The sequence below is a fragment of the Castor canadensis genome, chromosome 16 (assembly GCF_047511655.1).
Source record: "Castor canadensis chromosome 16, mCasCan1.hap1v2, whole genome shotgun sequence".
In the NCBI taxonomy this organism is placed as follows: domain Eukaryota; kingdom Metazoa; phylum Chordata; class Mammalia; order Rodentia; family Castoridae; genus Castor; species Castor canadensis.
The window spans coordinates 71,214,682-71,231,830 of NC_133401.1; the positions used below are offsets into that span (position 1 = coordinate 71,214,682).

Here is a 17,149-nt window from a genome sequence, read left to right on the forward strand (position 1 = left end):
AAAGAATCCAGACACGGTGGTGCACTCCTGAAGTCCCAGCTTCTCAGGAGGCTGAAGCAGGAGGATCACTTAAACACAAGAACTGGAGTCTAACTTGTGCAACATAGCAAGACACTGTATCAAACAAACAAAAAAACTTCAACAATGTATAAAAATTAGAATGAGATGGGATTCTAATTCAGTGGTAGAGTTTGTGCTGGCCATGTGTGAGGCCCTGGGTTCAATCTCCAGCACGAATAAGATTGTAAGGATAGGGATAAAACTCAAAAGAACTAAATAGATACTTCTCAAAACAAATATAAATAGGCAACAGATATGAAAAAGCAGTTCATCATCACTAATCATCAGGAAAATGAAAATTAAAACCACTTTGAGATATACCTCACACCTGTTAGAATGGCTATTATCCAAAAAGATGAAAGATAAGTCTTGGCCAGGGTATGGAAAAAAGGGAACCCTTGTGTACTATTGGTAGGACTATTGAAAACACCATGGCAATTCCTCAGAAAATTATAAAATAGGATTACCAAATGATCCAACCATTCCACTCCTGGGTATATCCAAAGAAATTGAATCCAGGTGTTTGTGGCTCACACCTGTAATCCTAGCTACTCAGGAAGCAGAAATCAGGAGGATCTTGTTTTAAAGCCAACCCTGAGCAAATAGTTTGACAGCCCCTACCTATCTCAAAAAAAAATTCACAAAAAAGGGCTTGAGGAGTGGCTCAAGGTGAAAGCTGTGAGTTCAAACCCCGGTACTGAAAAAAAGAAAGAAAGAAAAAGAAATTGAAAGAGAGGTTGGAGGACTGGCTCAAGGGCTAAAAGCACCTTCCTAGCAAGCATGAGGCCTTGAGTTCAAACCCAGTGCCACTAAAAAAAAAAAAAAGTCCAAAGAAATTGAAAGAGACACCTGCAATACCATGTTCATTGCATCACTGGTTGCAGTAGCAAAGATGCGGAAGCAACATAATATGCATGAACAGATGAATAAAAAGGGTAGATATTATAAAGAGGGAAATTTTGGTTATTTGTGACAACATGAATAAACCTGGAAGACATCGAGCTAAGTGAAATATGTAGAATCTAAACCAGCTGAACTCATAGAAAGACACAGTGGAGACAGTGGTTACCAGATGCTGTGAAGAGGTGTTTGGGGAAAGGAGAGATTGATACAAAAGTTCAGCTTGAAGAAATAAGCTTTACTAATCTCTCACACAGAATAATGACTATAATAAATAATAATGCATTGTATACATTTTAAATGTATTCCTTGGCCATATGTAATCATTATTCCTGTAGGGTCATTTTTATGTGTTAAGTAAAAAAAGCAAACCCATAGCTGATACAAAAAAATTACATTTTTTAATAGTCAATGGTTTCATCAGCCTATTTGAAATAATGGACAAGCACAGTCAGTCATCAAGCTGAAATCTACACATTTTGGGAACTGTAAGAGCCATGCCAGAAGCCAGCCAGAGGCTCAACACTCACGGTAAGAACTCAAATTTCCTTCCAGTTAAATGCCCTAAACCCTCTGGCAAGTTTCTGAAAACAGGACACTATATATTTAGTTCTCCCCATTGTTCACATTTCCCAAAGAGCTACCTGCCAAAACTGGGAAAAGTAAACACAGTACAGCTGGGCTCTATCCACTCTACAGTCAACACTATCTGTGTCTGTGGATTCCATATATGTGGATTCAACTAAACAAGGATGGAAAATGGTCAAAAACATATTAAACATGTGGATTTTCTCCCTTGCAATCATTCCCTAAACAACACAGTGTAACAATTTACATGGCATTTCCATTGCATTAGGTATTCCAAGTAGTGTGGATGATATAAATTATGTAGGGAAATGTGTATTGGTTATATGACAGACTTTTACTGCAACTTCAACACTAAGGCAAAAAGGAAATGATGCAGTCACAATACCCCTGCATCCTCCCCATTCCTCACTTCACTCAGCTTTGGCTTAATTCCTAACTCCAATTCACCACAACCAAGTAGGCTTCATCCCAGGGATGCAGGGGTAGTTAAACATATGAAAATCAATAAATGTAATAAGCCACATTAACAGAAGCAAAGACAAAAACCACCAACACCAACACCAACACCATTTCATGATAAAATCTCTAAGAAAACTAGGAATAGAAGGAAAGGACCTCAACATTATAAAAGCTATACGTGACAAACCTACAGCCAGCATTATACTTAACGGAGAAAAACTGAAACCATTCCCTCGAAAATCAGGAACTAGACAAAGATGCCCACTAGCTCCACTCCTATTCAACATAGTACTGGAATTCCTAGCCAGAGCAATAAGGCAAGAAGAAGGAATAAAAGGAATACAAATAGGTAAAGAAACTGTCAAAATATCCCTATTTGCAGATGATATGATACTATACCTTAAAGACCCAAAAAACTCTACTCAAAAGCTCCTAGACACCATCAATAGCTATAGCAAGGTAGCAGGATATAAAATCTACATAGAAAAGTCATTAGCATTTCTACGCACTAATAACGAACAAACTGAGAAAGAATATATGAAAACAATTCCATTTACAATAGCCTCAAAAAAAAGCAAATACCTAGGTGTAAACCTAACAAAGGATGTGAATGACCTCTACAAGGAAAACTATAAACTTCTGAAGAAAGAGATTGAGGAAGACTATAGACAGTGGAGAGATCTCCCATGCTCATGGATTGGTAGAATCAGCATAGTAAAAATGTCTATACTCCCAAAAGTAATCTACATGTTTAATACAATTCCCATCAAAATTCAAAAGACATTCATTAAAGAGATTAAAAAATCTATCATTAAATTTATATGGAAACACAAGCAACCATGAATAGCCAAGGCAATACTCAATCAAAAGAACAATGCTGAAGGTATCACAATACCCAACTTTAAACTATATTACAAAGCAATAACAATAAAAACTGCATGGTACTGGCACAAAAACAGACTTGAAGACAAGTGGAACAGAATAGAGGACCCGGATGTGAAGCCAGACAACTATAACCAACTTGTCTTTGACAAAGGCACTAAAAATATAAGATGGAGAAAAGACAGCCTCTTCAACAAAAACTGCTGGGAAAACTGGTTAGCAGTCTGCAAAAAATTGAAACTAGATCCATGTTTATCACCCTATACTAATATTAACTCAAAATGGATCAAGGATCTTAATATCAGACCCCAAACTCTAAAGTTAATACAGGAAAGAGTAGGAAATACTCTGGAATTAATAGGTATAGGTAAGAACTTTCTCAATGGAACCCCAGCAGCTCAGCAACAAAGAGATAGCTTAGATACATGGGACTTTATAAAACTAAAAAGCTTCTGCTCAAGAAAAGAAATGGTCTCTAAACTGAAGAGACCACTCACAGAGTGGGAGAAAATATTTGACAGCTACACATCAGACAAAGGACTGATAACCAGAATATATAGGGAACTCAAAAAACTAAATTCTCCCAAAATTAATGAACCAATAAAGAAATGGGCAAGTGAACTAAACAGAACTTTCTCAAAAGAAGAAATTCAAATGGCCAAAAAACACATGAAAAAATGCTCACCATCTCTAGCAATAAAGGAAATGCCAATTAAAACCACACTAAGATTCCACCTCACCCCTGTTAGAATAGCCATCATTAGCAACACCACTAACAACAGGTGTTGATGAGGATGCGGGGAAAAAGGAGCCCTTATACACTGCTGGCAGGAATATAAACTAGTACAACCACTCTGGAAAAAAATTTGGAGGCTTCTTAAAATTCTAAACATAGATCTACCCTATGATCCAGTAATACCACTCTTGGGGATATACCCAAAAGACTGTGACACAGGTTATCCAGAGGCACCTGCACACCCATGTTTATTGCGGCACTATTCACAATAGTCAAGTTACAGAAACAGCCAAGATGCCCCACCACTGATGAATGGATTAAGAAAATGTGGTATCTATACACAATGGAATTTTATGCAGCCATGAAGAAGAATGAAATGTTATCATTCGCTGGTAAATGGATGGAATTGGAGAACATCATTCTGATTGAGGTTAGCCTGGCCCAAAAGACCAAAAATCTTATGTTCTCCCTCATATGCGGACATTAGATCAAGGCAAACACAACAAGGTGATTGGACTTTGATCACATGACAAAGCAAGAGCACACAAGGAAGGTATGAGGATAGGTAAGACACCCAAAAAACTAGATAGCATTTGTTGCCCTCAACACAGAGAAACTAAAGCAGATACTTTAAAGCACCTGAGGCCAATAGGAGAAGGGGACCAGGAACTAGAGAAAAGGTTAGTTCGAGAAGAATTAACTTTAGAAGGTAACACACACACACACAGGAAAGCAATGTGAGTCAACTCCCTGTATAGCTATCCTTATCTCAACTAGCAAAAACCCTTGGTCCTTCCTATTATTGCTTATATTCTCTCTACAACAAAATTAGAGATAAGGGCAGAATAGTTTCTGCCTGATAGCAAGGGGTAAGGTGGGATATCGGGGGGAAGGGAGGGATAGGGAGAGAAATGACCCAAACATTGTATGCACATATGAATAAAATAAAAATTTTTTTAAAAATCCATAACTCCAGCTCCATTCTGCTTATACCAGGAAAACCTCATTCCTTATCTGGCAGGCAGCAAACTAAGGAAGGATGTGCCAAGTGGCTCCATATGGCATAAATGTGTGTGTGTGTGTGTGTGTGTGTGTGTCTGTGTGTGTGTATTATGATGGGGTTTGAACACAGAAATTTATGCTTGTAGCCCTTTTGCTTTGAATATTTTGGGTATAGGGTCTTGCTTTTTGCCCAGGCTGGCCTAGAACCATGATCCTCCTGATCTAAGCTTCCTGAATAGCTAGGACTATAAGCATAAGCCACCAGGGCCTGGCTCCAGATGTTCTTTTGACCCATGGGAAACTCATGTGTGCACTGAGAGGGTGGTGGGCAGCTTTGCCCTAAGACCACTTCCACCGGTTTTCTTCTGTGGGAAGATCCAATGAGATGGAAGGTATCTCTTCTTGTAGGTATCACCCAAAGCTACATGTGATTCTTTTAGGGGTAACTTAGAGGCATGACAAGTACTCCTCTCCATGCAGGTCAGAGTTGCCTCTCACCATGATCATTCCACAGCCAAGGTCAGTGTCACCCATCTCCAGCTTCCTTCTCACCTCTCTCCCACCCCCAAAGGAAATAACCTCTTCTTTCAGATATTTGTTTCAAACATTTATTTCTTTTACTTACACTTTATGGTTAATGCAAACAACAAAATAAAAATATCATGAAGAATCAAAGCAAAATTATGCAAATTCAAAGTAGATAGCTAACACAAAAATGTTCAAGTGTAAAAGTGGCTTGCTGTGCACACGGGCAGCATGTGTTTCAACAGGCTATCTCAAAGGATGGCAAACACTGGCCTTTTCTTTTGAAAACCGTGGCCACAGTTACTGAGATTCCTCAGCTTATCAGTGTGTGTTCACATAAGTCAAAATTTATTTCTAAAAAGGATTTTATTCACATTGACACTTTTGTAAATAATGCACTTTTTGGAATTAAGTTTCCTTTTAGGCTTATGGCCAATTTCTGACATCTAAAAACAGACTACTCCTAAAAGTGTTCCAAAGGTAACTATTCTGATTCTTTGAGGTTAAAAAGGATTTTCAAAAATAATTTTAAAAAATCACTGCAAACTTGATAATACTGGGACTCTGCCAGCTTTAACTCCAGGACAAGGTTCTCTCTAGTTTGGGTCATACAGCCTCAGGCCAGGCCTTCCCAAGGATCTTTCACTGGCAACTCCAGCCCAGCTCCAGCAATGTTGTGTCTGGTAACTAGGCCTGCTTCCAAAGCTGTAGCCCCTGAATTCAGTTCCATGAGGCCAGGGATCAGGTGGCTCCCCACACTGGTGAGACTTGAGGGGCTCCTCCTCCAGCCAGCAGACCCATGTGTACTGGTTGCCATAGTCCACACCAAGCTGAGGAACTTTCACCTTCTTCTGCAGCAACAGTTCAAAGGTTTTGTAGACAAAGGTCCAAAACACTGCCATTGCAAGGGCTCTGTATCCAGCAAAGCTGTTGCCTCCATGGGTTGTTTTCCAAACCTTTCCTGGAGAGTGACCTTGGAGAACAGTTGGTCAGAGAGGGACCTCGTAGAGCACGAAAACTGGGAAATAGAGAAAAAGCAAGTGAGCTGGGCAAAACAGAGGTGCTGGCTAGAATCTTTGTTTGGCCTAATGCTGCTTTCAGAAGAGTGAACCATCTCTCCACAAGATGGAGCTATTACTAACCTGGGAGCTCACCTACCCTCATTGTAGGGCCAGGTGCTGAGCACATCTGACCACAATTTTAACTGTCACCCTTTTGCTGGACAAGTTGCTTTCAGCATGTCAGAGAGCATGAAACTAAACAAAGTCAAAGCAGAGGAAATGGGCCACCAAAGTCAAGTTAGTATTCTCGCAGCAGCCAGGGGAGGAATCCTTGAGCACAATAAAAAGGTAGCCTTGACTTCTGGCAACATAGAAACATTTATATTACTACCTCCTCCACCCCCCATGAAGTAGTTAGCAATAAATCTAACAAAATGTGCACAAGATCCATATGAAGAAATCTAAAACACTGCCCAACACCAAATGCTTACCGGGATGTGGAACAACAGGAACTCATTCATTGCTGGTTGGGAATGCAAAATGACAAGTGTACACTGAAGGAGAGTTTGGCAGTTTTTCACATAGCTAAACATATCTTCCCAGAGGAGCCAGCAAACACTCTGCTAGGTATTTGCTCAAATGAGTTGAACACTTGAAGCCACACAAAACCTGAATATGAATGCTTATAGTATAAGTGGTTAATCATGATTATAAACTTGATTGGATTGAGAAATGTCTAGGAGTTCAGTAGAGCACACCTCCAGGTGTGTCTGTGAGGCTGTTTCTAGAGAGGACTAAAGGAGAAGAGCCACCCTGAATGTGGGTGACACCATCCCATAGCTTGGTGGCCCAGATGGGGTTAAGGAAGAGGACCCACTAGCACCAGCACCAGCATTCTCCCTCTGCTTCCTGGCCACCATGATGTGAGCTGCTGTGCTTTACCAGATCCTCCCTCCATGATGGACTGAAGCCATGAGACAAAATAAATCCTTCCTCCCTTAAGTTGTTTTCTCAGGAGTTTTGTCACAGAGATGAAAAGTCTGACTAACACAATAACTGTATTCATAGTTGTCAATAACTGGAAGCAACCAAGATGTCTTTCAAACAAAGTATAGTACATCCATAAAATGGAATATTGCTCAGCAATAAAAGAAATGAGCTATCAGGCCATGAAAGAAATGGAGGAATCTTAGATACATACGACTAAGTGAAAGAAGCCAATCTGAAAGGCCATGCATGTACTGTATGATTCCAACTATGTGACACTCCAGAAAAGGCAAAAATATTAAGTCAGTAAAAAGTTGACTGAGGAGTTTGGGGGAAGAAAGGGAGGAATGAATAAATGGGACACAGTGCACTTTTGGGGCAGTAAAACTTTAAACTATGGACTTTGGTTACTAGTGTTTTAGTATAACCTAGTGACTACAGTTAACAATGCACTGCATATGTAATTGCTGAGAATAGATTTTAAGTGTTCTTATCACAAAAATGTAGTGAGCATGTGAGTTAATATACAAGTTAATAACCCATGCAGGAAATCAGGCCCTGGAATGCCCGCTTTCTGCAGAATCTGTTCTCCTAAGCCAGCAGCAGCTGCAGTGGCTCCTGGAAGCCCATGCCTCAGTGCAAATAGACCCCAGAGTCTCTGGTGCCTCATGGGCACTAGATGATTCAAGTTGGCCGGTCTTGCTTCTGACGGGCACCCTCAATTTGCTACAGTACCAGGAGCCTATCACCACACAACCACGTGAACCCCAGGCTCCAGGCCTTGCTAATCTGCTGGCACCAGGAGGCTTCCCTCCCCACAGAGCATGGATGCCCAGCACCCTCCACTGACCCTGACAGCAAGAGCCCTCACTGCCCCATAAAGAGCAAGAATGCCAGATTCCCCACAGAGAGAAGAAAAACTAAAACCTGCTACTCTGCAGGTGGCACCAGAAGCCCAGCACTTCACCTGCACCTCCCTGCAGGAGAGTCATGTCCCTTCTGTCCAAGAGTTGTAATCCCAGCTTCTCCACTGAATGACAATATACTACACTGTTGGTGCTAGGATGCCTACTCTCCACAGTGCACAGAGATCCAGTGCTCCCCACTGCAACTGCAGGAGAGCCCCTGCACCTCCCATCAAAGAGGAGGAACTCCAGACCCTTCCCTGAGGAGAGAAAAGAGGCAATTGGCACCACAAGAACCCTGCAAGACGTAACATATCCAGCATACCCTTCTTCGAGGAACACTGCTGGAGCTCCAGAAGGAAAAAAGAATTCAAAACAGCAACTACAGGGGCACAAGAGATTAAAACCATAACCAAAAGCAACTCCAAATGCATAAATCTCAACACAGAATGAAACTGCAAGACAACCTCTGTCCATCAAAAGCCACTAAGGATCCAAACATCTGTGTAGAGGAAGAGCTATTAAATAAGGAATTCCAAAATAGCAAAAATAAATAAGGAATTCCAAAATAGCAAAAATAATTAACAGCCTCAAAGAAGAAACACAAAAATTAGTATATGACCTCAAAGAGAACTTGAATAAACAATTGAGCTCAACGAAAATACAAACAAACAGATGAATGAAATTAAGCAGACTATCCAGGACATGAAAGAGGACATCAATAAAGATATGGAAACCCTGAAAAACAATCAATACAAAATAAACAACTCAATATCCCAAATAAATATCACAATCAAAAGCCTGGCAAATAGAGTGGAGCAAGCTGAAAATAGAATACTAGGAACTGAAGACAGAGTAGACCAAATAGTAAAAGATCATGAAAAAATGCTAAGAAAATATGAATGGAACATGAAAGACATCTGGGACACCATGAAAAGACCAAACCTACGAATCATGGAGGTAGAAGAAAGGAGATACAAACTAAAGGCATTGACAACTATCCAATAGAATAATACCATAAAACTTCCCTAACCTCAAGAAAGAGAGAGTCACCCAGGGGCAGGAAGCTAACAGAACACCAAACCATCAGGACCAAAAGAGGAACACCCCCAGACACACCATAATCAAAGCACTCAGCACACAGAACAAAGAAAGAATTCTGAAAACTGCAAAAGAGAAAAGACAGGTCACATATAAAGGCAAACCCATTAGAATAACTACAGATTTCTCAACTCAAACTCCAAATGCAAGAAGGTCATGCAAAGACATTATCCAGGCCCTAAAAGAACACAACTGTCAACCCAGACTTGTCTACCCCGAAAAACTATCCTTCCTAATTGAAGGAGAAACTAAAACCTTCCACAACAAGGAAAAACTAAAGGAATTTATGACAACAAGCCAGCACTACAGAAGATACTTAAAGGACTTTTACATATAGAAGAAGAAACTAGAGTGAGACCGGTAGATTTGATAAACAATAAACCCTTTTGAACAAGCAGACCAGTAAACAAAGAATAGGTAAAACTAAACAACAGGGAAACAAAAATGACTAGAAAGAATAGGCACCTCTCAATACTAATACTGAATGTAAATGGCCTCAATGTCCCCAATCAAGAGAATAAAATAGCAAATTAGATTTAAAAATAAGACTCAACTATATGTTGCTTACAAGAGACTCAACTAACCGAAAAAAATGAACACTGGCTTAGAATCAAAGGGTGGAAAAAAGTTTTCCAAGCAAATGGACCCCATAAACAAGCAGGAGTAGCTATAATCATATCTGACAAAGTAGACTTCAGACTAAAATCAACCAGAAGAGACAATGAAGTTCACTTCATATTAATGAAAGGAACAATTCATCTAGAGGAACTACCAATCTTTAACATATATGCACCAAACACAGGTACACCCATCTATATTAAAAAAAAAAAAAACCCTAATGACCCTAAGAGCACAGATAAACACTAACACAGTGATAGTGGGAGACCTGAATACCCCACTGTCACCAATAGATAGATCATCCAGACAAAAGATAAACAAAGAAACTTCAGAGCTACTACACACATTAGACCAAATAGACATAGTTGACATCTACAGAGTATTTCACCCAACAACTAGGCATTACACATTCTTTTCCGCAGCACATGGAAATTTCTCCAAAATAGATCATATTTTAGGAAACAAAGCAAGTCTCAACAAATTCAAGAAAATCAAAATAGCCCCCTGCATCATATCAGACCACAAAAGAATCAAATTAGACCTCAACAATAAAAGAATTCCCAGAAAATACTCAAACACATGGAAACTGAAAAACACACTGCTAAAAAACCAATGGTTGACAGAACTCATAAGGGAAGAATTTAAAATCCAATGAAAATGAAAACACAATGTACCAGAATCTGTGGGACACAGCAAAGGCCATTCTAAGGGGACAGTTTATAACTATAAGTGCCTACATTAAAAAACAGACCTCCAATATGGAAAGGTGACCAGGAAGTAGTAAAGAGGTCAGGTAGAGATGAATCGATTTGGGTTGTAATACACTTGTGCATGGAAGCAATGCTAGGAATCTCTCTGTATAGCTATCCTTATCTCAACCAGCAATAACACTTTGTCTTTCTTATTATTGCTTATGTCTTCTCTTCAACAAAATTGGAGAAAAGGGCAGAACAGGTTCTGCCTGGAAGTGAGGGGGGTGGGAAAAAATGACCCAAACAATGTATGCACATATGAATATATGAATAAAGAAAAAAAACAAGTCACAGGAAAAAAACCTGAGACCTCTCAAATACACACTCTAAGGATGCACCTTAAGCTCCTAGAAAAACAAGAACAAACCAAACCCAAAACCAGCAGATAGAGAGAAATAACAAAGATCAGGGGCAAGATTAATGAAATCAAAACCAAGCAAACTATACAAAAACCCATGAAACAAAAAAGTTGGCTCTTTCAAAAGACTAACAAGATTGACAAACCTTTAGCAAACATGACAAAACGGAGGAGGGAAAAGACCCAAATTCATAAAATCAGAGATGAAAAAGGGAACATACCACAAATACCAATGAAATCCAGATAATAATTAGAAAGTACTTTGAAAACTTATATTCAAGTAAACTGGAAAATCTACACAAAATGGATAAATTCCTAGATGCATGCAACCAATGAAAATTGAACCAAGCAGATATAAATCACCTAAATAGTCCTATTACATGCAATGAAACTGAAACAGTAATAAAGAGTATCCCTACAAAGAAGAGCCCAGGACCTGATGGATTCACAGCTGAATTTTACCAAACCTTTAAAGTAGAAATAACACCAATGCTCCTAAAACATTTCCAGGAAATAGAAAGGGAAGGAACACTGCCTAACTCATTCTATGAAGCCAGCATTATACTCATTCTGAAACCCAATAAAGACATAAGCAGAAAAGAGAATTATAGACCAATATCTTTAATGAATATAGATGCAAATATTCTCAACAAAATACTGGCAAGAAGAATTCAACAACACATCAAAAAGATCATACACCATGACCAAGTGGGTTTCACTCCACGATGCAAGGATGGTTCAACATACATAAATCCATAAATGTAATATAGCACATAGACAGATGCAAGGACAAAAACCACATGATTCTTTCAATAGACACAGAAAAAGCCTTTGACAAAATCCAACACCCTTTCATGATAAAAACGCTGAAGAAACTAGGAATAGAAGGAACATCCCTCAACATAATAAAGGCTACATATGACAAACCTGGAGCTAACATCATACTAAATGGAGAACTACTGAAACTGTTCTTCTTAAAGTCAGGAAAAAGACAGGGCTGTCCACTTTCCCCACTTCTATTCAATATAGTTTTGGAATTCCTAGCCAAAGCAATAAGACAAGAGCAAGAAATAAAAGAGACTCAAATAGGGAAGGAAGAAGTCAAACGATCCCTGTTTGCAGATGACATGATCTTATACCTAAGAGACCCCAAAAATTCTACCAGAAAACTACTAGAAATCATCAACTTTCAGCAAAGGAGAAGGATACAAAATTAACATACAGAAATCAGTAGCTTTTCTATATACCAACAACACACAGACTGAGAAAGAAATCAGGGAAACAATCCCATTTACAATAGACTCTAAAACAGTAAACTACCTAGGAATAAATTTAACAAAAGAAACAAAAGACCTTTTTCATGAAAACTATAAACCGCTGAAGAGAGAAATCACAGAAGACATCAGAAAATGGGAAGAACTTCCATGCTCATGGATTGGTAGAATCAACATTGTGAAAATAGAGACACTACTAAAAGCAATCTACATGTTCAACTCAGTCCCTACAAAATTCCAATGACGTTCTACACAAAAATAGAAAAAAAATCATGAAATACATAGGGAAACACAAAAGACCTTGAATAGTCAAAGCAATTCTAAACAAAAAGTTCAATGCTGGAGGCATCACAATACCCAACCTCAAACTATACTACAGAGCCATAATAATAAAAACAGCATGGTATTGGCACAAAAACAGACAGGAAGACCAATGGATCAGAATAAAAGATCCAGACATAAGCCCATGCATCTATAGTCAGCTGATCTTTGACAAAGGAGCCCAAAACACACGGTGGAGAAGATAGCCTCTTCAACAAATGCTGCTGGGAAAACTGGATATCCACAGGCAGAAGACTGAAACTAGATCCCTGTCTTTCACCTTGCACCAAAATCAATTCAAAGTGGATCAAAGGTCTTGATATAAGGCCTGAAACTTTGAAACAACTCCAAGAAGCAGTAGGAAATACACTAGAACAGAGGTATAGGGTACAACATCCTAGACAGAAGTCAAAAAGCTCAGCATCTAAGAGAAACAATGAACAACAAATGGGACTGCATTAAACTGAGAGCTTCTGCACAGTAAAGAAAATAATCACCAGACTCAAGAGACAGCCCTCAGAATGGAAGAAAATCTTTGCCAGCTACTTATCTGACAAGGGTCTAATATTAAGAATCTACAGGAAACTCAAAAAACTCAGCTCCCAAAGAATCTTCTTCACCACTAAAATGCTAAATGCTTGATGCTAAAATTTGCATCAAGCCCTGGGTTTAGTACCCAGCACTGCCAACAAATGCATAAAATAAAAAATAAAGAATGAATGGGACCCAGACTTCTACCTAGAATACAAGGGTGGGAGGAACGATGAAAGGGAGAAAGTGGAGAACCCAAAATCTTACCACTCCTGCCAAAACAGGGGTGCAAGAATACAGGGAGCCACCTGTGGTATTGGAGACACCTGAAACATTAATTTCCATCTATTCTCTATAAATAAATCTGATGGCTGGGTATACATGCCTGTAATCCCAGTACTTGGGAAGCAATCAGAAACTGTGAGTTCCAGGCCAGTCTGAACTACAGAGAGAGTCTGGGCCACATAGTGAGAACCTGTATCAAAAATTAAAATCTTGTGGGAGTGATGTAACCAATGTACAATATAAGCCTATTTGGAATTGTCACAATGAATCCACCCTGTACAATGAATATATCCTAATTTAAAAAAATAAATAAAAGGTACACTGTATACCATATGTATGTATGTAAATATAAAAAAATTAAAGATAAAATCTGTCAGCTCTCTATCTCAGTACCCAAGGGCAACCTCCGCCTGCTCCCTGCCAGCTGCTGCCTCCCGGTAAGCCCTGTAGTACAGAAGGAGACCAGGGTGGGGCTCCTGCCTTCACCATGGGGCAATGGGTGTGGTGACTTGGGGTGGGCCAGGAATGGCAGAGAGAACTGTCCACAAGCCCCAGTAGAAATGGCCCCTTCCTAGACAGATTTATTTATGGGGACCACATGGAGATGAATGTATCATATAGTTCACAGCACCATGGGAAAATCCAGAGGGTTCCTGAATTAAGATGAAGCAATACTTAGGCTGTTCTATAATGTATATGCTTCAAAAACATAGAGAAGTTATAGAAATAACTTGGAAATGAGTTTCTTTAAATGGCATATAATTGTCTTGTAATTTTTAAAGTATTTAAAGTAACTTTTATGTATTGGTTGCTGAGGCATTTTTGCATTTTAGTAGAAAAAAATTAAACAATACCTAACAAGTTAAATATTGTTTCTTATTTTATCCCTCCTAAAATCTTGTGAAGTTTTAATATTAAGCTCCATGATGTTGACTTAGATTAAAATCAACTTAACTGAGAACCAAGGAAATTACATTTATCTTGGGGCTAATTAGGATTACAATCCAAGAAAAAGATTCAAGCAGTCTTAAAAATGTACTCTGAGGTTTTGCAAAATGGCAGCTGCATTTATAGTTTTAAGCCACAGAGTTTTGGAAATTATATCACTTGCTAGTCAAGAATCAGGACTGGGTTTTGTAAGGAAGTATTGGGCACAGTCTCAGTCTGAGTAGTTGGGGGGAAGATCCGAGGAGGTTAACAATATTTCAAAACTCAGCTCACACCAGGGCAGGCATGTCTGCAGCCTAGTTAAAAGTTCCCTTAGACATGATTTAGGTCTGCTGAACAAGGAACCACTTGGGATAGAAACATAACTCAGTGGTAGAGCTGTCTAAAATGCAGGAGGCTGTAGGTTTTATCCCCAGCATCCCCTTGCCAAGCAACAACAAAATACAGGCCTCCCTATCCTACACCATCTTAAGTGCCCCAAGCCAATGCTACTCCATTTTGATTTTTTTTCTCTTGATAATGGTAACATAGAAATCCTGCTGATTTCAACTTCAAATTGTATCTAGAACCTGTTTGCTCTGGCCACTTTATTTACATCCAAAAACAGTGTCATCATCTCACCTAAATTCCTACAGAAACCTTTCTAACCCACCCCACCCAGCAGCCCAGGCAGATCTATATTAAACAGGTTAGATCATACCCCACCCTGTTCAAAACCTTAACTCCTCACACCGGCTAGTGAGGCTCTAGGTGATATGAACATGGTTCCCCTTAGCCAGCTCTACTTCACTTTCTCTCTCTGTGTCTCCCCACTCTAGAACTCAGGTTCAGCCTTTGTTCAGCTATTCTTTCTGTCTGGAACACTGTATATCCTGGGCCAGACTCTAAACTCCCTAAGGGAGATTCCAAGATGGTGGCTAGAGGGAGGAAGCAGAAAGTGAGCCTCCTATAGAGAAATCTTGGAGAGACACTGCAGACACACTTTGCAGGCATAATCACTGTGAAGAGGCATAACTTTGACCCCTCCACACCTCCAGCTGGTGCAGAGAATTTCCACTTCACGTTAAATGGAGAAACAAGGAGGGCCCCTGGGCCAACAGTCGCCAGTGCCCAGATGACTTGGGAAGACGCAGACCAGGTGAGCTTCACGGTACCGCGGTACTCCCACAGACAAGCCCGGGCCAGAGCAGCATAGCCCCCTGGACAGACTGACCTCCACCCAGGGAAACAAGAGAAACTGACTAATAAGAAATAAGAATAATAAAGATACGTGGGAAAGAGGGTGGGGTGCACTGAGCGCCAAAGATTGGGGGAAGGGAATCCTTCCCGGGAGTGTAAATAAACAAGCCGGGTGGGCCGGAGAGGCTCTGGCAGGAGCAGGGGCACTCACCCAGCAACCAGGAGCGGGAAAGCTTGTGAGAGTGGCGGAGGGAGAAAATCTCCACAGGAGAGGAGGGAAGACCCACTTCCCACGTGAACTGTAAACAAACATGGTGGCTGGCAGGAGCAGCAGCACTGCCCAGTAATCAGGAGCAGGAAAGCTTGTGAAAGTGGCGGTGGGAGGAAAACTCCACAGGAGAGGGGGAGAAGACCCACCTCCCACATGAACTGTAAATAAACATGCAGGCCTGAGAACGCGGGTGCAGTGTCAACTTTCCCACTCTTGGAAAGGGGAAAGTTTGTAGCAGAGGCTCACAGGAAAACTCTGAGTAAACAATATCTGCAGGGCCAGGTGAGTGCTAAGCTCACCCCAGAGATCCACAAGACTGAGGATAGAGCTCAGTGGTTGAGCACTTGCCTAGCATGTATATGCAAAGCTCTGAGTTCCATCCCCAGAACTTCCCTTCTCCAAACACTCATATAGGCACTACTATTCTCTCAGGGATATGTTCATTTGGTAGCTTCTTTACACCAATTCTTGTTCTATGTGACATAAGATGTGGAGCCAGAGCTCCTATTCCATCCACTTTTGAGTATTAATGGCAAAATTACAATAGATCTAGTTTTGCAAATCTTAACCAGCTTTTATTTGCAACTCTAAAATCAGACAGCACTTAGAATCAAAATCAGTTCATGGAAATTCTGTGCCTCAATGTGGTCACACAATATTTATGGACACAGAATGAAAAATGAGATAAAGAAAATGGAAGTGAGCTAAACAAACCTCTTCACCAACTGCAGCTCAAATTTACTTCATTTGAATGTGGTTTGAACAGGTGGCTGCATGTGACTGATGGAAGGGTCAGCTGCTGACTGGTGAGACTCTACTATTTGTTATGAAAGTGTAGCCATAGTTAAGTTTTCAGTTTGCTTATATACTGAGTTAGGTTGTAGTTAGGTAAGAGTTTTTATGGAGACTTTCTCAGGCCAATTTTAGTTTAAGAAGATGATGTTGGTGCTTCATAACTACAAAGGAACTCCTCTGAGGTGGGAATGCCCAGTGGCGGTGCTTTGGGGAAGTGGTCTTCAAGTCACCCCAGAAATGACTTGACCCTGGAGACATCAGACTGGCTGGGTAGTGGGAGAGTGTGTGTGACTCCTTCCGTCCCATACATTTCCAGGACCCAGCTAAAGAGAAGCCCTGCTGCTCAGTGGGCTTCTTCCTCTTGTTCCACTCATGTGTGTGCTTCAATGTCTGTGTGACAAAAGCACAATAATGGCATTGTGCCAACTGGCAGGCACAGGAATTTCAGCCTAAGGACCTTGGAAAATAGCAAAAGAATGTAATGATGAAGGCTGAAGGAGTCATGCTCTTGGAGGAAGGTTGATAAGAAATCCATTTTTTGTTCTTGAACAGTGCAGAGCAAAACTCATCTCCCCTTCATGACTGTCCCTTCATTCCTATATCAACCTGTGTGACTGGCTAGCATCCTTGTGAGAAGGATTTCTTACAGGTGTCTGTGAGAATATGCCAAA

General features: G+C 40.2%; 1 long non-coding RNA gene across 1 annotated transcript in view; it reads right to left on the reverse strand.

Moving 5' to 3' along the window:
• LOC141417974 (uncharacterized) overlaps nt 1-17,149 on the reverse strand; it is a 253,122-nt gene that overhangs the window by 162,098 nt on the left and 73,875 nt on the right. The window lies entirely within an intron of this gene.